Source organism: Coenobita brevimanus, chromosome 45, assembly GCF_032717465.1.
Source record: "Coenobita brevimanus isolate Jiangsu-jjx chromosome 45, ASM3271746v2, whole genome shotgun sequence".
Lineage (NCBI taxonomy): Eukaryota > Metazoa > Arthropoda > Malacostraca > Decapoda > Coenobitidae > Coenobita > Coenobita brevimanus.
Window position 1 is genome coordinate 833,358 of NC_136998.1, and position 22,720 is coordinate 856,077.

At 40.4% G+C, this 22,720-nt stretch overlaps 1 protein-coding gene across 1 annotated transcript in view; it reads right to left on the minus strand.

Annotated features, from left to right (window-relative positions):
* The window catches only part of LOC145398283 (dipeptidase 2-like), a 105,935-nt gene extending 93,331 nt beyond the window's left edge, over positions 1–12,604 (minus strand). The window contains exon 1 of the mRNA XM_080271179.1: positions 12,522–12,604. The gene's annotated coding sequence lies outside the window, so the exon portion shown is untranslated. The remainder of the gene's footprint in view (positions 1–12,521) is intronic.
* Between the last annotated feature and the right edge of the window lie 10,116 nt (positions 12,605–22,720).

Consider the following 22,720-nt stretch of genomic DNA (forward strand, 5'->3'; position numbering starts at 1 on the left):
GGCTCACCATATAAAGTGGCTTAATTATAAACATAGCTGGGTGAAATGCTTTTCATCTCGACACATTCGCTTCTGCAGTGACTCCCAGCACTCTCTCTCTCTCTCTCTCTCTCTCTCTCTCTCTCTCTCTCTCTCTCTCTCGTAGAGTGACTTTTTTTTTGGTCACTATGAATTTTTCATAAACTCTCACCATGCTTCCCTTACCCATTAAAATGGCAGCATAGGACTCATTTAGGTACTCATTCTAACTTCATTTCTATTTAACTCTCTAGTGCACGAAGTAGCCAGTGATCTCTGATTTCCATGCACACATGCGTTCAGCTCAGATAGGCTACTATCTCGCTTAGTCTGTCTTTCCTTCTACTGATGGCCGAGAGTCTTTTAAACAAAACGCCCATGATCTCAAAATGAACGGTTCTTGATTTTTGCTTTCCTTTATTCATCTTCCTTTCAAACAGACTAGGTTTGTATGCACTCATATTTTTTTCTTAACTAGGAAAAAATGAAAACTATTATAACCTAAAACAATGATTCTCACTAATAAAAATTGAGTTTTAAGATTACATGACATTTTGATTGGTTTAAGGGAGGGTTCTCAAAAGTGATAACTGTTCAGTCTGTTTATTTATGACCGTGAACAGTTAAAGACTCTGATGCATATTATCTTCACCAGTTTCATTTTTTATAATCACGGTATATTATTATAGTTCAGGTATATCATACATTGTTAGCATACAATGGAATAAAAAAAAAATGCCATACAAAGAAACAAACTATTAAGAAAGTGGTCACAGGAATCCCGCAAACCCAACGAAAATGTGGCCCCTTGTCATCTGCCTTTCTTTACAAAATTAGCCACTGAATATTGTGTTATTCTTTAGCTGGCCGATGATAATAAATAGCCAAATATTTTGAGACAACAACGAATTGCTGACGGAGTGGACGAAGAAGTGGTTTAGAATTAGAAAGTGGATTAACACACACGTTGTTGCTATGAACAGGTTGACTGTCTATTCATCTATCTATTGCCAGACGCTTCAATCCCGTAAGGGGTGGCCACAAACAAATCGCCTACACGCCGCCCAGTCCAATGCCACTTCACTGCCTTGCTCCCAGCTCACACCCCACTTTCTCATATACCTCTCCACTCCATCCCTCCATCTCATCCCCCCCTCCCTCTCCCTTCCCCCTTCACCTTACTTACATACTCTCTCCTTCTTAGTTTCTCGCTCTCTATCCTCTCCACATGACCAAACCACCTCATTGTATTTCTCTGAATGTTTTCTATTACATCCAAACCCACACCACAACACTAATTCACTTCCTTATTTGTCAGTCTGTCTTTCCATATAAATCCACATGCTCCTTCCAAATAATTCATTTCCACTGCTCTTATTCTTGTGTCCTTCCACCGAGGTCCAAGATTCACTTCCATACGTTAGAGTTGGTACCGGTATCACAATACTGTCATGCAGTGACTTTTTTACTTCCATGCTCACTTCCCTGTTCCTTATTGCTGTTTTCAAAGAACCAGCAACCTTTCTCTCCTGTTGTACCCTCTCAAGCACTTCACTCTCTAAACGTCCATCCTTATCCATCACACTACCTAAGTACTTAATCTCACTCACATTTTCCATTTCCTCCTCATCCAGCCTCACTGTACGTTCAGTGACTTCGCTTCTCTCAAAGACCATAACTTTACACTTCCCTACATTCACCTTTGGATTCCATTTCTTACACACACACCCAAACTCGTTCACCAAGCCATGCAGTTCCCCTTCGTCTTCACTTAACAAACAGTATCATCTGCAAACAACAGTTTAGAGAGTTTCAAAACACTGCCCTCTTTTATATGGGTCACTCCAACATCCACTGCTCTACCATGTATCTCTATTATAACCCCATCCATATACAGATTGAACCAACCATGGGGACATGACACATCCGTGTTTCATTCTAACACTCAGATAGGAAAATTCACTCAGTTCACTATCCACACGCACTGCAGCCTTGGCATCCTCATACATACTCCTCACGGCATTCAGCAATTTCCCATTGACTCCATGTATCCATAATCCTTTCTACATTCCTCGTCTATCCACCCTGTCATATGCTTTCTCCAAATCCATGAAGGCCGCATTCAACTTCATTTCTTTCTCTAGAAACTTTTCCACTAAAGTCCTAAGGATGATTTATTTTTTTTTTTTTTTTAGTGTCCGACTCTGGGCAAAGGCTTCAGGGCCTATTTCTTGGGGACAGCGACTTATTCCAAGGCCCAGTAGTCCTCCTACACCTCCACATGTCACCATTTCGGCGCTAACACCCACCATCCAAATTGATTACATGCTAGGGCCGTCTCATACAGGACTGGTGTATTGGTATTAGCGGGGATATTTTTGCGACATGTCGGCGGGTCATCTGGTAGATCAGGAAAGTCTGCTTTTTTTTTTTTTTTTAGGAAATTCAGATCCTTAAACTGTTCCCTGCCCCAGCCGGGATTCGATCCTGGGTCTATTAGGACCGCAGGCCGCCTCTCTACCGGTTCAGTCATCGCCTCCCCCTCCGATCGACACAACCATTTCCCTTCCAAAAACCTCCCTGTTCTTCTCTATCTAATTCCCTGGTTATTTCCCCAACTCTGTCATTAAGTATCCTACCATATACTTTTCTTATTACACTAATAAGACAAATGCCTCTATGATTGCCACACAATTCTTTTTCCCCCTTTTCCTTTGTACAGGGGAATAATTAATACCTGACTCCCAATCCTCCGGGACTTTACCGTCCTCCAAGGCCAATCTGCACATCCTCCACATCCATGCTACTACTACCTCTCCCCCATGCTTCAGCATTGCATCACAGTTAAATATAAACTTTATCTCTCCATTGGTTTATATATATATATATATATATATATATATATATATATATATATATATATATATATATATATATATATATAACTGTGTGTGTGTGTGTGTGTGTTTTAAGTTAGAAACACTGATACTGAATCAATCTGACTATCACCTACTTCTACATATCTATCATATTTAAAAATTCGTAATGAATTCAGCTTTCCATCAGTTCATTCATAAGTCAGATATTTCATAATTCTTCTCTGTTTTCAGTATTTTACAATTTTTGCTCATCCATTAATCCCAGGAATACATACCAGCACCCCTCATGTTCCCTCGCCACTGTCTTACTGCAAATGTTAGATATACAGAACTCCCATTACTCGGTAGATAACAACCAATTCGTCACTCACCTGGCGTACTGTAGCATTCCGTTTCTTTATTAATTCTTCCACACGCCTTCCCGACAATATTAAACAGATAATTTTTGCATTCCTTAAAATAATGTTTATACTTTATAATGGAGGAATTACAAACTTTCCACCATGTACTCATCGGGTATAATTTCTCTCATCCAAGCTATTCCTTTCTACCATGCCCTTCATTCCACTGTACTTACTTAATATTCATGCACTTCAGAAATAAATGAGACGTTCCCATGCTTCATTCTTCATCCTTTTCACAGCAATCATCGCTCCTACCGACATGACGAGTATACTTTCAGAAATGTGATATTCCTTTGCTGCACAATATTCAAACAGTTCGTGTTTGCCAGAGTGCTGAGCTCTTCATTTCCATTCACAGCCCTCCAAAAATTCTCTTTCCTTCAGCCCCCCTTCATACTATTTTCCCACTCTGATCCTTCACAGATTCATTTGCTTTCCCAACTTAATTTATACACTGTAGCTACTCTTTCTAAAATAGTTTCCTATTTCAGGATAGTTTACATTTATTTTCTTCAGGAACATCATTTATTACTCCTTTTCTCCTTGCCAGTGTCTACCTGTAGTTTTTATTCTCAATTATTTTTCTTTTTCATACCCCCTTCTTGCATCCATACTCGACAGTTCTCATTGTCTTTCAGTCTGTTCTCAAATTTCACATCCCACCCAGATCTAACTTTTTAACTAGCTGCTCTCCTCTCAGCATCATAAACCGCTTTAGCACTTCCAGCCCAACACTCCCTGTATGCACTCCACAATTGTTAGGTAACATTCCTTAACCATGGCAATATTTCAGGTTTTTCTCTTCCAGTCTCTTTCTTTCAACACTCTTATCTTTTTTCATCCACCTCTCTTCTGTAAGGTTTTCTTTGTATACCATAGTCACATCACAATAAGAAACTTCTACATGGTTCTTCGTCTGCTCTCTTTTTAACTTCCAGGCATACTTCTCTCTATAGGTACGTCATCAGTCTGCAGTTCTACAACATGCACTCCAATCCTTCAACAGCTACCGGTACTACATTATTTTTCTACTAATTTTGTGGGTTAAAAAAATTACCAGTACGGTACATAACCACATTTCCCGAAGCGCTTATTATTGCTTCAGGAGTGAATATCTAAAGCTAATCCATCGCCTTCTAGTTTCGTTGTCGCTTCTCAATCTGTTACAACGTATTACATGAATTACAGCCCCAGTATCAACTTGTCCATTCAGGCCTCCCGCTAAAACACAGTAACTTAGGGTTATCTCTGACATCACTTACTTTAATTGTTCCAAAACCTGTCTTTCTCATCTTCACCTCTATCATTCTAACGTGCATTCACAATTACCAGTATCACTTTGAACATTTTAAAAAACAAGCTTTACATCATTTGCATACATACATACACCTAGAACCATTAATGTTCTCTCACTCCAGCCTGCTATTCATTGTTCACCGAGAAAGCAATCTTTTCTTTACATAGTCCATGCATACAGTAGACACTCATACTTTCATCTAGTTTCACAGCATGATCAGAGTGCACGTTGCATTTTTGTACATTTACTTGTTCCACCTTCTTCCGTTCATTACTGAAACATGTCGTAATCCATACAGTTTTATGATTCTACCTTCTCTGTCTGGGCCCTGAACAGGTTCAGGACCCAGATCTGTGTTTTTCTCCATTGTAAGGGAGAAAAAGGGAGAACAGAGGAACCTTAACCCCTATGCGTGCAGTGACCTCAATATAGGACGGAACTGGGCATTTCCAAAATTTAATAAAGAAGGGAACCCTGGGGTATGACTTATGAACTTCGCGTCTAAGAGCCGATCGGCGGAGGGCGGTACGCGTAGTACCCTTCCAGCAAAATCTCTCGCTCAGGAACTCTGGGAGCTAATGGATTAATCTCAACAACCTTCTCCCTTATCTTCACTATGCACCGGGTCGTGCGGAACCAAATTCTTACTCCTTTACCCTGAAGGTTGGTTATAAGGTTAACAATAAACGTAATACATATTTTCTTGGTTAGGGTAAACCATTTGGCCTGTCCCTTAATGAAGACTCACTTGACGGTAGCACTAACCTATGAAAAAAATATAAAAATGGATATTTGGCATCCACAATTAAACCAAATCTATTAATGTTTCCACCCATTAGAGCATTTTGTTTCAGCCTCGACTGTCATTACTACCACCTCGTGCAGTATGCATGTCACAAGCATTATGGCTTCAGCATAATTACGGCTGTAATTTGCAAAGGAAATAAATACGTCTTGTATCAAAACTGATATATGTTTTTGCAGGAGGGACAAAGGAGACTGGAGAATCTCATAACATTTCTTGTTCTTCTTTATTTATATCAGAGTTACGGGATGGAAAGGAACACAGCGTTAATATATGATACATGGCCAATTACAACACAAGCCAACATAAGTTAAGGCAGAGATGTGAATGAAGCTCGATTTACAGACACATCTATACACATTCAGTGAGTAGAGTTTTCTTTCCCTTTCTTAGCATTAGTCTACCAATCCTGCTACCTTGTTTGCTTTAGGTTTAGAGATACTGAAACTTTTCGACATTACAACATGTTCAGAGTGAAGTTTAGTGACAGTAGTCTTAGTAACTTGTGAATATGAAGGAGATAATAAGAGGGTTTAAAGGAGACCACTGACATGCTCTTTGGTTGATGGAAGTGAAATGACAGGATCAGTTACTGAGGCTGGTTATTAGAAGGTACTTTTAAGCTGAAAAAAACTCATTGACTCTAGAAATATAATAATATTTTTAACTCCTTGAATTTACTGTAGACAGCAGCAGACGACGTAAAGCCACTCCTCATCTGAATAAAATCATTGAGCATTACCAAGTATAAAACAAGTAAGTTTTCCCACCTGCTAAAAACGATAACCTAATGTACTTCGCATTTTTGTTCCCAGTTGTTTTGGTTCTGCTTAAGATGAAGCGTAACCAGCAGGTTGCATTCAGACTTCTCTATGGATAATCATTAATTTTATGTACAGTATATTCACACCTGGATGTATTCTCATATCCAGGAATCTCGGGTTGCTCTACTAAAGAGACGAGATAAAAGAGAGAAAGAGAGAGAGAGAGAGAGAGAGAGAGAGAGAGAGAGAGAGAGAGAGAGAGAGAGAGAGAGAGAGAGATCCTGTGCGGATGTGTGGGATGGAGTCAGTAATATTAAACCGATATTGCAGTGAGTGAGAGTGCGAATGAAAAGCAAAAACTTTCCAATTAGGGCTGAGTTTAGATAGGCAAAAAACGCACAAGACTAAATATGTGAGACTTTTGCGGCTTCTTGAGAAGGGAAGGGAAATATGAGGCTGTAGGTACTAGTACGTACTGTACATTAATGTGCTGAGTGAGAATCACTCTTTAGGAAGGAAATAAGAGACAAACACACACACACACACACACACACACACACACACACACACACAAAAGGTAGGTGTGAGCGAAGAAGTGTAGTTTATACTCCACTAATCTAACATAACTGACGTCAGAGTTTACTTTAACAGGCTAAGGATATTGCTCAATAACATAAGAGAACTGTTGTATCTAAGCAGTAGGACATTGTTATTTAACCAAACGTCACATTAACACAGTACATATAATATTATATTCAGTAATATACATCTAACCATTGGTGAAGAGACCAGTGATCGGCTGCTGCACTGTGGTACTTGTACAATAATTCCTGAATAAGAGGGTGGGAATTCTCTAAAACGCACCCTCTCCATCATACTCCAATATTCGTTTCATTCCAAGCCTTCGCTTCCCATACCTCATTGTTATTCTTTTAATAATCTTCAATCCCCAACATCCTTAACATTTCCTCCTGGTTTTCCATTTGTCCTTATCACCGAAAGTTCCTCATATTGTCCGATGTTTCCCCCATCTTCACCGTCCCGCACCTTCCATCATCTTATTACGCCCATCCCTCCCAGTCCCCCTTCTTACTTTCCAACGCCAGTCCCAAACCCTCCCCTTTCCTTTCCTTGCCCAGATAATCACAAAAGATTAAGTGCGCTGATATCATAAATTCTGATAGCACGATATGAGAAGGATTGCAATATCTAAAACATGTCTGGCCAAAAATCATATGTGTATTTCTTCTACTGTCGGATAACTCGCTTACTACCTCTTGATTTAAGTAACAACAAAAAATGGATTTTTTTTTTTTTGTCGGCTCAATGGCTTACTCTCACCATCGCGCGCGCACACACACACACACACACACACACACACACACACACACACACACATACATAAAGCAAGCAAATAAATATAAAAACCGATGTGAAAAGAACAAGATGCGGTGCCGGGGACAGTAAACCCGTCCCCGGCAGTCATTTTAGTGCTGGCGAATAAACACAAAATATCGTTAAAAATTTCACATATCAAATTTGGAGTAAATCGGGTGAAAACTGACGATTTTATGCCCATTTGAAATTTTAGGCCCGACCCACCTGACTTTGACCCTTCTACCGTAAACTGGGGGGGTGACTCCCCTGATGTAATGAGGCATGTTATAGGATGCTGATTTGAAAGATGCACCTTTAGGTTTTGACTGTTTAATGTCGATATGGCGAATTAGAAAGGAGTTGTGGCGAAAAAAAGACTTTTTAAACATTTTGGGGGCCTACAGTCAGGGCCTTGGTCCAATTTGGCCCAAAATTTAATGAGGTGATCATAAGGTCATAACCCATCATCCCTGTAATTTTAGCCAATATCGCAGTTGTAGTTTTCGCGTAAAGTTGTTAACAGGCAGGCAGACAGACAGACAGACAGACAAACCAAGTGAAAACCAAACCCGTCCCCAAGCCCCTCAGGAGCGGGGACGGGTAAAAATAGATATATAGACAGACAGACAGATACATAGATATAAACAAACTAATGGATATATACAAACCCACGAACAAGCACTCACACACACACACACACACACACACACACACACACACACACACACACACACACACACACACACACACACACACACACACACACACACATACACACACGAAACCAGACAGACAGACGGATAGATAGATATACATACGTATATTCAAGGATAGGTAGATAGTCAGACAGAGAGATGGACAAAAACATACACATTTGGCAGAGACAGAGAGATAGATAAACAAATATATATATGTGTACAGGGAGAGAGAGAGAGAGAGAGAGAGAGAGAGAGAGAGACAGACAGACAGACAGACAGACAGAGAGAAACTTATTCCAGGGGGTTAATACCACAGCTAGGGTTATCCGCTACCCATGCTCGTGTTGTGTGACATAGGTGTGTGTCTAAGAGAAGTTATAACTCCAAATCAAATCTGAAAGTCTGAACTGAGTTTGTGTCTGTACCATGCCACTGGTAGAACTGACGAGGTGAAACAAGCAGGCCTATGAAAGACGATTCTTCCGGCAGCAACTAAATACAGTGCCGTTCTGAGTTACATCAATCGCGAGACGAGTACGTTACCGATCAAGCTTCCCATTGTGAATTTAGATCATATTTTCCTTGTTTCGTGTGTCGCAGTCTTTAGTCTTGGATAAATACTTAACCAGAACAATCCAAGAACGCCTTATCTAGTGACGAAATAAGCATTTGTAAAAAACAATAACAAAATGCGAAAGACGTCTGCTGAATATGACATTCCGAAAACGAAGTTGAAGGTTTTAAAAAGGTAACCGGTGTAAGAGTTCTTCTGTCAATTCGTTCGTCTTTTCGCGCTCTTTAAACCTGAATTATGGGACCAGTTATGACGATTGAGGTGTTAAAGGAATCATGTCATGATGATGTGCCATAATATTAGTGACTGACACATTCTGACTCTATGCCATGAAGCAAATGTCATTAATTACAGTATAGCCATGGATTGGCATCGTCAGAAAAGCCATTTAAAATACCCAAATTTGTGTTGTCCTTGCAGTGTTCGTACAACCCACTGGATAACTGGACATTGTAAAAGATTTTAAAAATTAACGTCTGTAGGTGATGGAAGTAGGCTGAAAGATTGGTAAAAGGGAAGTATTCAGGAGGCAGAGAGGTAGATTGGAAGTGAGGTAGTTACGGTACGTAGAGAAGAGCAGGGAGGTTGTTATGCAGGTTGGTAAAAAGGGATATGCACTAGGTAGTCAACAAGGTAGACACGAAGCTGGAAGGGAGGTACGCAGTTTTTTTTTTTTTTTATGCGAGGAAGAAGGAACCAAAGGCCATGAGCCCGCGATAAGAGTTCCCTCCAAGAGAAAAACAAAATACAAGAGAGAGCCAAATTCAAGATCCATTCATTTCGAGATGCCTGGACACACTGCGTTTGAAAGACTGGAGATCATAGGCAGCAGGAAATACAGACAGAGGGAGACAGTTCCAGAGTTGACCTGTTGCATAAATGAAGGACTGGGAGTAACGGTTAACTCTTGCATTAGAGAGTTGGACAGAAAAGGGATGAGAGTTTGCTGCTAGACGGGTGCTACGCGCCCGTCGTAGAGGTGGAGGAATGCATGCAGACAGTTCAGAGGAGCAGTGACCATGAAAGTAGTGATAGAAAAGAGATAAAGATGCAACAGTGCGGCGAAGCGACAGAGGTTGAAGGGACTCAGTAAGAGGAGGAGAGTTAATGAGACAAAAAGCCTTTGACTTCACCCTATTGAGAAGAGCTGTGTGTGGGGAGCCTCCCCACACATGAGAGTTGTACTCCACACAGGGGCGGATAAAACCCCTGTATAGAGTCAACAATTGTGCAGGGGTAAAGAAAGAACAGGGTCGCTTAGCACACCCAATCTCTTGGAAGCAGATTTTACAAGAGATGTAATATGATCTTTCCAAGATAAGTCCCGAGTAAATGAAACCCCAAGCATGTTCAAGGATGATGCAGGATTAAGCTGAATATTATTAAACATTAGTGGGTATACCTGTGGAAGATTTTGACGGGTTGATAGGTGTAAGAACTGAGTCTTTGATGCATTAAAAACAACAAGATTATTTTTACCCCAGTCAGAGATACGAGCCAAGTCAGACATTAGGTGTGCAATAGCCTCATCCCTTGTTTGTTGAAGTAACTGCTGAGATGGGCGTTGCGGGAACCCCATGGAAAGGTGAAGGGTGGAGTCATCAGCGTATGAGTGGATAGGGTTCGATGTACAGCTTAGAAGGTCATTGATGAATAGAAGGAAGAGAGTTGGTGATAGGACAGAGCCCTGAGGAACACCACTGTTAATAGATCTAGGAGAAGAACGATGGCCGTCTACAACAGCGGCTATAGAACGACCAGAAAGGAAGTTAGCGATGAAGGCACAGATAGAAGGATAGAAACCGTAAGAGGGCAGTTTGGAAATTAAATATTTATGCCAGACTGGATCGAAAGCCTTTGAGATGTCGAGTGCAATGGCAAAGCTTTCGCCAAAGTCCCGAAAGGAGGATGACCAGGAGTCTGAAAGGTAGGTGAGAAGATCACCAGTGGAGCTTCCCTGACGGAACCCGTACTGACGACCAGAAAGAAGGTTGTGATAGGAAAGATGCCTTAAAATTTTTCTATTGAGAATTGACTCAAAAACTTTTGAAATACAGGACGTTAAAGCAATTGGACGATAGGTGGAGGGTTGGGAGTGGTCACCCTTCTTTGGGACTGGCTGAACGAGAGCAAACTTCCAGCAAGAAAGAAAGGTACAAGTTGACAGACAAAGGCGAAAGAGTTTACCTAGGCAGGGTGTAAGCACAGAAGCACAGTTCTTGAGAACAACAGTAGGGACTCCATCAGGCCCATATGCCTTGTTAGCATTGAGGCCAGTGATGGCAGAAAATACATCAGCTGAAGAAATTTTAATGTCAGCCATGAGGAAGTCAGAGGCGGGAAGTGATGGAGGAACAGCACCGGAATCGTCTAAAGTAGAATTGGAGGAGAAAGTCTGTGCGAAGAGATCTGCTTTATCAGTAGAAGAAATAGCTACAGAACCATCAGAGTAGAAAAGAGCTGGGAAAGATGATGAGGTAAAGTTGTTAGAAAGGTTTTTGGCAAGGTGCCAGAAGGAGCGGGAAGAATTCGAGTTGGAGAGTTGAGAGCATTTAGTACGGTAGGCAGTGAGGTAGACAAGGAAGTAAGTAGGGAAGCAGGTACGGAGGTATGCAAGCAGGGTTGCAGTTAGGAAGGTAGGCAGGAAGGTGTGCAGGCAGTTCAATCCTATATATGTCAAAGGATGAATGTAAACCTTAATAGTCTACTTGCAGGCAAAATTATTACACTGCACCTACTAAATCTGTGATCAGCGCATAATAAAGCATTCACTGCACACGACAACAATCATAATGAGACTTCATCTTCTGCACCGCGGAGTGGCAACAAGAAATTGACATTAAATTTTTTTCTCTCCTGATTAATCAAAGCAATGTTGACCTGACTTTTGTTTTATGCATTTACTCAACTGGCGTCGAATTCTCTTATTCGATTTTTGTCTAAACAGAAGAATTATCTATAAGTCTATCTCCCTATTAGTTTATCTATCTATCGATGTATAGACAGACAGATTTCGCCCATAAATAAAACTAAATTTTCTCCTGGTAAAACAAGTCTTCATCTTTTTACGAGAAAATTAATTTATATAGTTTTTTTTTCTTTCAACCTCCAGACAAATTCGTTGTTTGTGTGGACATTTTGAGCAGGTGAGGTTAAATGTTGCCTTCACTACAAAACAAATTTCCTTCTTAAAAAAAAAAAAGAACTCTGGATGAAATATTAAAGAAGTAACATGGACCTTCTCCATACCAATGGCTATTAATGCTTACTATTATTCACATCTTACATGCAGAATAAGAATTCATAAAAGATTAAGAAATTCCAACTCTACTCCAGAAATAAAGTAAAGTCACTGAACTGAAGAGGTTTCCTAACCCTTCCCTCCGGCAGGTTAACTCTGAACTGACTGGAACAAACCCCCAGAGACAGCAATAAAAATGCTGTTTTCCGTGCATAATTCTTATCATGTTATTGAGGGCTACAGTCAGTTATACCCCGACTTCAGAAAGCCTCTTATACTGATGGGGTTAGACATAATATCCTCTTGCAAAATTGCCATCAACCCCTTCGATACGATGACGCCTGTGTTAGTGTCGTTGCTACTGACACACATGTTTACTTAACTTTTGGAAGCTTCGTTGGTTTAAAAACGCGTACCTAAACACAAGACAGTAATGTAACTTGTTAAATAGGTGTTTATGTTACCTGGGTGCTGATGAGGCGTCAGGTGTGGCTGGGTCACCTGTCATGTTGGCCACCTCACCACCCTGTCACAGTCTTGACACATCATTACACCACCACATGTTAGGTTTACAATGGCATATATGTATATCTTTTTATGCGGCTGGGTCCGACGATTACCATGGATTTTTAAGCTGTGATTCTTGGTATGAGTGATAACATGTGTCACAGATATCTAGTTATATTATAAAAGAGAAAATCATTATCACTTGTAGCCCGTGATACGAATATCAGCAATAAACTGGAGTATCACTGGAGGCCTGAAACGATATGTAACTTCAGCCTCATATATAATTCCGGATCTGGCTAGACAGTTAAATCCTGATATAAGTCAGCTTCAGGTGTCTCCTTAATAATTGGTGTAGCTTTTCACTTCCAGAAAGCAGGTGTATGTGGAAATTTTATCGGTAACAGATAACTGTTCTGAATGTCTAGTAATCCATCCAATGTTGTAGCTTTAAGCAAGACCACAACGGAAGCCAAACAGTGGCTTTGTATCACGGGTCTCTATTGGCACACACACGACCGGTCTGGTATTGGGTAATGGGAGCGTCACAACCTTCCTCCTCCTCTAACGCTCCAACACTGAGGTCCGGAGTCTGGAGTAGAGGCCGGGACCGGGATGCTGCCGCCGCTACCCCCCCCCCTTCTCTCTCCCTCTCTCTCTCTCTCTCTCTCTCTCTCTCATTTCCGCTCTTCAACTTCCTTCACCGTTTTCAATTTCGAATGAACGCAACGCGTTCCCACTATACTTGCCAGGCTCATTCTCCAACAGGGTTATATTTCTTGTATCATATTGATCTTTCTTTTTTACGATCAGATTACTTGACTGAAAGACGTACAAATAATCTATAATAATTCCTTCAGTAAGGTAACATTTTCATTGCATTATTTCAGGTTTAAGAGGTATAGTTGTCAACTAGCATTTAACAGTGCTGATGCAAGTTGTTACGTGGAAGATTTCACACTACCGGAACAATACTGAAATACCTCCCCTTCCCCCCCAAAAAAAAAAAAAAGTAAATGCAAGAGAAATTTTACCCCTTATTATCTTACAGTACCAGCCTATCGCCACAAGGATGAAACTGATCGTTAGAGTCTGATAAACTGTAATAATAATAATAATAATAAAATAATAATAATAATAATAATAATAATAATAATAATAATAATAACTAGTACTCCGTAAAATTGTCCAAGGACAATTTTGATTATGAAAAACTTCCCACAGCCATCGTCAACCAGAAGCCAAGCTATAAAGGGACCTTGAGGTCACCCACTGATCTTATGCCTGTCACCTTAGGTCATCACAGTCTATAAACCCACTAAGTTTGGTGGCTCTAGCTTTGAAATTTGATATCAGGAAAAGTCCCATTTTTGTTTTCTCCCGGGCGATCTCAGAGAATAATCAGCTAACTGGAACCATACACACATCCTCCCTGTGTCCGTCTTAAGGCTATTTTGATGTAAAATATCAGCTTCCTAGCTTAAACGTTTCTCGAGAGAGCGTGGCTGACGCCATTTTCTGTTCCGGATAATATCCGGAAATCTGTTTCACAGATTCCCACCATATTTGAGAAAAGAGAAGCAGGCAGCTTTCCGACTAAGTTTACGAAGATTGAAGGCTGTAGAACAATAATTGCCTTTAAATAAAGTAACTTGAAAATACGTAAGCATAATTACAATAAAGAAAACAAGAAAATTTCCCCAAGGGATGTTGGAAATAATAATAATAATATGATCGCTTCTGCCATAAATATTTCTTGTTAGCAGCTGACGATTATATTATGCTTGAGACCTGTCATAATAAAAGTGCAGGAAACAGCCTTCATTTGAAGCAGACTCAATATTCATCTTAAGTACATTCTTTGCTTTATTTTTGTCTTTCAACACCAGCTGTTGTTATTATTATTATTTATATTTTTTTACACCCAGAAAAGATCTATCTTTGATGCAGTTTTGTAAGAACCATGAAAGGAATTACTTGGCTGAAATTAGCTCTTCAAGGTGCAGTAATGTTTAGAATTTATTGATTACATTCATGTTATTTCTGTCTTTTGTTTGAGCTCAATAAATATAGAGGAAATGCAATATATGATTTCTTTCTATTTATCGTTCTATCTATATCTACCTGTTTATCTACGAAATCAATCTGTCTCTATCTATCTATCCATATATATATATATATATATATATATATATATATATATATATATATATATTATAGTCACCCAGCAGAGTGGCGAAATATAGTGATAGTCTCTAATTGCATCACTCTCTCCCACACTCAGTTACTGTACATTTTTGAAGAATGTGGTCCCTTATGGAAAGAGAATATTGGAAAGCCAAGTTTTCCACGATAGTAGACCTAAGGCCAGGGCGAGTTTCAGGCAGGATGGGACCTCTGAAGACCTCACCAGTGGGAACAGAGGACCCAAATGTCCCACCCAAAACCGTTAGGCACTGACTGATTTTTACACAGGAACAAATATTTTTGCTCAGTGGAAAAGCTTCACTCGCGCCAAATTATAAGCTTGGTGGGAACCCCGAGCACTGATTCCTTACAGGGAAGGCAGCCCGGAACTGTCTCAGACAAAATCGTTGTGCCCAGCCATTTTTTTTTTTTTTTTTTTTTTTTAACTGAAGCCCATGAAATTTTCCATACCGATAGATGTTCACCCTGGCCAAGGTTTGGGAGTGGGGGGAAAACAGTTATGGTCACCCCTCCCGAGTGAAGTAGACATGGAATTTTGCATAATGATAGACGTTTACCCTGCCTGTGTATTAGGATGGATGTGACCTTCAACGACCACCTCTCTCTGGCTTGGGGCTTTCAAGAGGAACATTGCTTTTTTTTTATTTTTTTATATTTTTTTAACGGATCATGAAATTTTACACAACGATAAATTTTTATTTGGCTCACATATAATGCAGGGTGAGACCCCCAGAGGCCACCCGCACGTGGGGGGAGAGGACCCCAGGTTCCTGGTTAATGCTTTTATGTATTACCATGGTTTTCATCCTAGAAACACGGAATTTTGCATACTGGTAGATGTTCACTCCGATCACGTTCTTGATAGGGTGGGACTCCCTACGGCCACCCCTACTGGGGGACTTCTCCGAGCGGGGACAACACAATGGATCTATAAAGATGCTGTACATAAAATTTTGCACATCAGCAAGCCTTCACCTGGACCAGAGCTACTGATGGGTTGGACTCCGTAGTTTGCCCTTCCTCCTCTTCTGTAATTCCCCTACAATACTGCAGGGACGGGGGCAGCTATCAGAGGTCTCCTTTGATATATTTTTCATGAATTGACAACAGTTAAAGCCTTCATTACGCATTACGTTTCCACAGGTTTCGTAGGTTATCAAGCCGAATCAGTATATATATATATATATATATATATATATATATATATATATATATATATATATATATATATATGAATCATGTCATTCTACTGAAAGTGTTAATGGAAACTGGTGGCAACAAGAATTACAAAAAAAAAGTATGTGTGGGAAGTTCTCTGATAATAGTGAATATGAGTCAAATATGCCCACATCAAACAAGCTTATGTTGTTCTCTCTCTCTCTCTCTCTCTCAATGCAGCATTAACTTCCCTTTATACATTTTCCTATTTCGGTCTGAGCTCCCATCCCCCCCCCCCCCCTTTTCCTGTCTCATCAACTGCTCTCCTGACTCCCCACACTCCTACCACCTCGCCGTAACATACAGCCACTAATTCCCCACCGACGTGCACTCTAAAACTGAAACTCTCAGCCTGGAGGTGATAAGTTTCGGGCTTTACGTCTGTGCGAGGAGCGAAACTTACGCGCTCAGAGCTGGGGGACGAGATTACAAAACTTTGAAAGGCAGGAAGATGTTTAGAAGAGAACATCGCTGTAAGCTGGACGCTCGTTCCTGAATCACTTTAATGTGCCAGTGTTTATACTGCATGTACTGTACATAATGTATGCACAATTAGTTTTCATTAATAGTTATGTTTTTCTTTTAAATAACAGAATAGAGAGAGAAAAAACAAGTGAATAAAAAAGAATCCATACACCACATCTTAGGTGTCCCCCATTTATAAAAAAATCTATAACAGTTGTACATGAACAGCTGTAGGTTGAAGTTCAGGGGGAAACTACCCTGGGAGGCAAGTTCCAAAGAGATGCAGTTCGGGGAATAAAAGAATTCTGATATGCAGAAGTTCTACAATATGGCAGTGCAACAGTCAAGTCATGAGCACTACCAGATGCCCGTGCAGCGCAGGGAAAGGCGTGAAGGGATGGCACAGTGGATGCAACTTGTCTGAGCATTTGCATAAAAGAATCTGTAAAATAATGCAAGAGAGGCAACATTCCTTATCACTTGTAGGGCAGTAGTTCATTTGTAATAGCAGGGTTAATAATAATTCTAAAGGCTTTAATCTGGATTTTGTCTAGTTGTTTTAGTGCAACCTCTCCACATCTATTTCACAAGGGAGAGAAACATTAAAACTGAGAGTGCACATGCCTCTCGAAAATTATAGCTAACTGCTCGTCAGTGAAGAAGTTATGGACTCTGTACAGTGATCCAAGTTTCACTGAAATAGTTTTAACAAGTGAACAAACATGAGAGATCCAGCGGAGGGCATTGTTAAGTGAAACACCGAGAATTTTAATACTTTTAGAGATAGGAATATCAGTAGCATTGAAGGCAATATAGGAATCGGGCAATATCTGCCTATGAGTAAACTATGTACACTTGGCTTTCCTGGGATTAAATGAGGTAATGTTATTTTGTCCCCATGCAGTGATTTTAGATAAGTCTCGATTTATGGAGACTTCTGTACAGAGTTGTGAATTAGAGATATTAAAATTGCAAATGGGTGTTTAAGTGTGAATGAACTGTGAATTGTTGTCATCTGCATATGAATGGATGGGATACGAGATCATTAATATGAACTAGGAATAGGGCTGGAACGAAAACTGATTCCTGTGGCACGCTGACATTTATTGAGAAGAAATTGGAATATACATCATCTACTTTTATCTTTCTGTCATTGAGATATGAGGAAATAAGAGGAACAAAAGATGACAGGTCATTACAAGAGAGTTTGGATAGCAGGGAACGGTACCACCCTCTGTCAAAAGCTTTAGAAAAATCAAGGGCTACTGCATGAGTTTCTCCGTGTTGGTCAATTGATTGATGGTTGGTATGAGTCAGGAGACTGAGTATATCAACAGTGGATCTTTTGTGGCGAAAACCATGCTGTTTGTCAGTAACAGAGTTGCTGGATTCAAGATATTTAACTGTGTGCTTATTAATAACAATTTCAAATACTTGAGTAAGAGAAGATGTGACAGCAACTGGTCGCTAAGCAGAGGGTTCAGATGAACGTCCTTTCTTCAGAATTGGGTGGATTTTGGCTTCCTTCCATGAATTAGGGAATGAAGTACGTATGCATAGTCTGAAAAATTTAGTTGGAACAGGAGCAACTTCTGGGGAACACTTTTTCAAAACAATTGGAAGAATTTCATCTGGACATAGTGTTTTGTTGGTGATTACTGAATGAAAATTTTCAGAACGAGAATGACAGAACACGAAATTAAGTGAAAATGCGAGAGTAAGTAAGAGTTACTAAATGTGGTTTATCGCCACTTACCTAACCAAACTGACCTGGGAGGGGAGGGGAAGAGTGAGGGGTCACGCTGATATTATCGTTATTTAGGAATAATACTAAGAAAGCCACTGTATCTAAGCAGAAACGCTGTAGTAGTTTTGAGTCAAATTTAGGAAATACGAGTAAAGTAATATATAACTTAAAGATCCCCCCCCCACACACACACACACAGTATATATATATATATATATATATATATATATATATATATATATATATATATATATATATATATATATATATATATATATATATATATATATATATATATATATATATATATATATACCGTATACACATATACGAGGTGCTACCTAAAAGTTTCAGTAATTTGAACAAAGGAACCCAACTGTTTGCAGTTTTGCCTTTTGCCATTAGGAGGAGTCAGCAGCACCCCTTGTGCGTCAGTGTGGCCCCGGCCGTGTCTGTGAGCGGATGTGTTGTTGGGCTACACTTGCTATTGTAACGTGGTGTTTAGGTGGTTTGGCGGTTTTGCAATGACGAACCTCACGGAACAAAGAACCTGCTTCAAGTTCTGCTCCAAGATCAACAAGACGGCTGCAGAAACTCACCGGTTGCTTCAGCAAGCCTTTGATGACAATGCCATGTCCCAAAGCAGAACATTTTTCTGGTACAAGTGGTTCAAGGAAGGACGAACGTCCGTTGAAGACGATGACTGTTCTGGACGACCGTGATTTTTTTTTTTTTAAATGTGTTCGACTCTGGGCATAGGCTTCACAACCCGTTCTCAAGGCTCCGTAGTCCTCCTACATTCCATACACCTCCGCATGTCACCGTTTCGGCGCTGACACCCACCGTCCATATTGAATACATGCTAGGGCTGTCACATACAGGACTGGTGTACTGGTATTAGCCGGGGTATTTTTATGATATGTTGGCGGGCCTTCTGGTAGATCAGTAAGTCTGCTTTAGTGAAATTCGAATCCTTAATCTGTTCCCTACCCCAGCCGGGATTCGAACCTGGGTCAATTAGGACTGCAAGCCACCTCTCTACCAATTCAGCCACCACCTCCCTGAAAACATCAGAGATGTTCGTCAGGCTATCCTTGCAGATTGTAGACGAACTATCCATGATGTTCGTGATATCGTTGGACTGTTGTACGGGAGCGTGCAACGCATACTGTCGAACGTTTTGGGCAGGAGATGCATTGCTGCAAAATTTGTGCCAAGACTGCTAAATGACGAGCAGATGGCACATCGCGTTGCAGTTTGCAGGGAGCTCAAGAATCAGGTCAGAGATGATGCCACCTTCATCTCCAAGGTCATATCTGGTGATGAACCATGGGTTTATAGTCATGACCCGGTGACAAAGCAGCAGTCATCGCAATAGAAGTCTCCCAATTCACCAAGGCCGAAAAAAGTGCGTCAAGTTTGCAGCAGTGTCAAGTCGACGTTGATTGTTTTCTTCGATATCCAAGGGATTGTTCACAAGGAATTCGTCCCACCTGGTCAGAGTGTCAGCAGAAAGTTTTACTGTGAAGTTCTGCAGTGTCTGAGGGAGAATATCTGCTGCAAACATCCAGAACAGTGGAAGAACAAAGACTGGGTCCTGCATCATGACAACATCCCCCCTCACACATCAATTGTTATCTGGCAGTTCCTGGCTTCCACTAACAGGGTATTCATTCCCCACCCACCCTATTCGCCTGACCTTGCCCCCTGCAACTTTAGCTGTTTCCCAAGCTGAAATTACAACTGAAAGGGCGTCGATTTGACTCGACTGAGGAGATCCAGACAGAATCGCAGGAGGTGCTCAGGACCATCACGCCTGAAGCCTTCCAGGGATGCATGGACTTGTGGAAAAAACTCTGGGACCACTGTAGTCCAAGGGGACTACTTCGAAGGCAACAGTAAGAACTAGGAGGTAAGGTAACCTATTTTCCTACAATATTCAAATTACTGGAACTTTTGGGTAGCACCTCATCAACATCATCATCTTCAGCCACTGCAAGTCTACAGCTGGATAAAGGCCTTCACGGACCTTCTCCACGAATGTCTTGACTGAGCCAAACTCTGCCAAGTTTTGCCAGCAAACTTCTCTATCTCATCTCTCCACCTCCTGTCTGGCCATTTTTTGCTACGCTTACAGTCTCTTGGACTCCAGTCAGTTAACCTCTTGCTCCATCGGCTATCACTTCTACTTGCTACGTGACCATCCCACCTCCATTTCTGTTCTTTTATAAGTATTACAATGTCTGACTTTAGTCTGTTCTCTCCTTTAAGCTGATCTTTTCCTGTCTCTTAAGGGTATTTCCAATATGTACCTTTCCAGTGCTCTTCGAGAATGGAGTAATTGATTTTCTATCGATTTTGTCAGTTTCCTGGTCTCACAACCGTACATCATAGCTAGGATTATACATTCATTATGTAATTCTTGCTCCGTACTTACTGGCATGCTACTTTTCATTATATCTCAGTGTTTCCCGAAAGATTTCCATCCAGTTGTAATGCACCTTTTTGTTTTGCTATCGTGGTCTTTCGTTAGTTTCAGTATCTGCCCTAAGTACTTGTAGTCCTCGACTTTTCATGAAAATCGTCGCTGATTCTGATGACGTTCTTTGGCGTATTTGATTAAACTTTAGTTTTACATCGGTTCATCTTTAGTCCTACTTTGAGACATTCTCTTCTTAGGTCATTTAACATTTCGTGCAATGTCCTCACTGCTTCTGAGATTAGGATTCTAGGACAACTGTCCCCTGGATCATCGCCACCGTAGGACAACCGCCCCCCGGACAATTGTCTCCTCAAAATATCACCCGATTCACTGTACAAATGGTCGCAAGTGTCTAACCTAAATTAACCTAACCTAATCTAACCAAACCTAACCTAACATAATCTTTAGTGGGAGGTAATTGCCCTGGGGGGCAGTTGTCCTACGGGGGCGATTGTCCAGGGAGCAGTTGTCCGGATACCGAGATTAGGACGATACCATCTGAAAATCTTAAATGGTTTAGCTTTTCTCCTACAACGAGTATGTTTACTCCTTTGTTCTCCCAGTCTGTCATTCTGAAAATACTTTATAGGCATACTGTTAAAAATTTTTGGTGAAATTGTATCTCCCTGACGCACGCCCTTCTCAATCTAAATTTTTTCCTGAGTCGTTGTGTAATCTAAGTGTTGCAGATCTCATTTCAAATATTTTCGAACAGTTTTACAATGTTCTCATTTACTCTCTGTTCCCGCAGTGAATTTGTAACTGCAATGCCCTCCACTGAGTCAAAAGTCTTTTCGTAATCAGCAAAACCTAAGCCTTGTGGTTTATTATATTGTGTACTTTTCTCAATTAGCCGATTCATTGTGTGTATAGATGATGGGTAGTCAAATACCCACTTCGGAATCCTGCCTGTTCACGAGGTTGGCTTTCCTCCAACTTTGTTGTTAGTCGGTTCATACGGAGTTTAGTGAAGAGTTTGTAAACAACTGGTAATAAGCTAATGGGTCGACAGTTACTAACATCTTTTGAGTAGCCTTTTTTGGAAGACAAAATAATGACTGCATTACATCATGTGTTTGGAATTTTCATTTTCTTTATACCGTGGGTAAATAAGTTTGCAAGCCTGTGTTGTACTTCTACTCCTGCATCCGACAGTAAATCTGCTACTATTCAATTTTCCTATGGCCTTCCCTCTTTTATACTTTACGAGAAATGTTTACTTTATCAGGAGTGACCTCTGGTATATCTGTATATCTGTCTATCAATCAATCAGTCATTCAATCAATCATTCAGTCTATCTCTCTATCTGTCTATCTATATATGTATATACAGTATATATATATATATATATATATATATATATATATATATATATATATATATATATAATCACAATAACTTTGTAGCTTCTTGTAGTGATATTTTGTAGATCAGTTATATATATATTAGACTCGTGGACGAGCGGTTGTTATACCTGAGTAGTTTTGTAGGTAGATAATCTTGGTTCCCATTTGTCATGCAATGACAGGAGAGGTAAAGAATAGTATGGGACTATTTCTATTTGTCTTGGAAATATTAACAAAGTCTCTCACACACGAGTGAACTATAAGTAGAGTCCCGCGAGCTACCTCCCAGTCTCGCTTTCTCTCTCTCTCTCTCTCTCTCTCTCTCTCTCTCTCGCCCATGTTGCTAGGCTCTTCTCCGTACTACCTGTCGGTTCTATAGCTAGCCTCCTTCTGAGCTCTGCTTCCTAAATTCTGGTGTAGCAGGGGTCGTGTCACGTGTGTTACACTGTTGTTGGAATGTTCTAGAAGCCTGTGTGTGAGTATGTGTGTATGTGTGTGTATGGTCACTAGGCCCTGTTGTGTGCCTATAAATCATTCCTTGAGTTAGAATGTGTAAGCATGTTTAGCATTGCTCGATTCTTGCAGACACAATACCTTCTCATCATCTGACTTGCTGCTTCTATCTGTCTGTCTATCTGTCTCTTTATCTATATATCTATTATGATTTGTAATTATAACATGGAGTCCTGT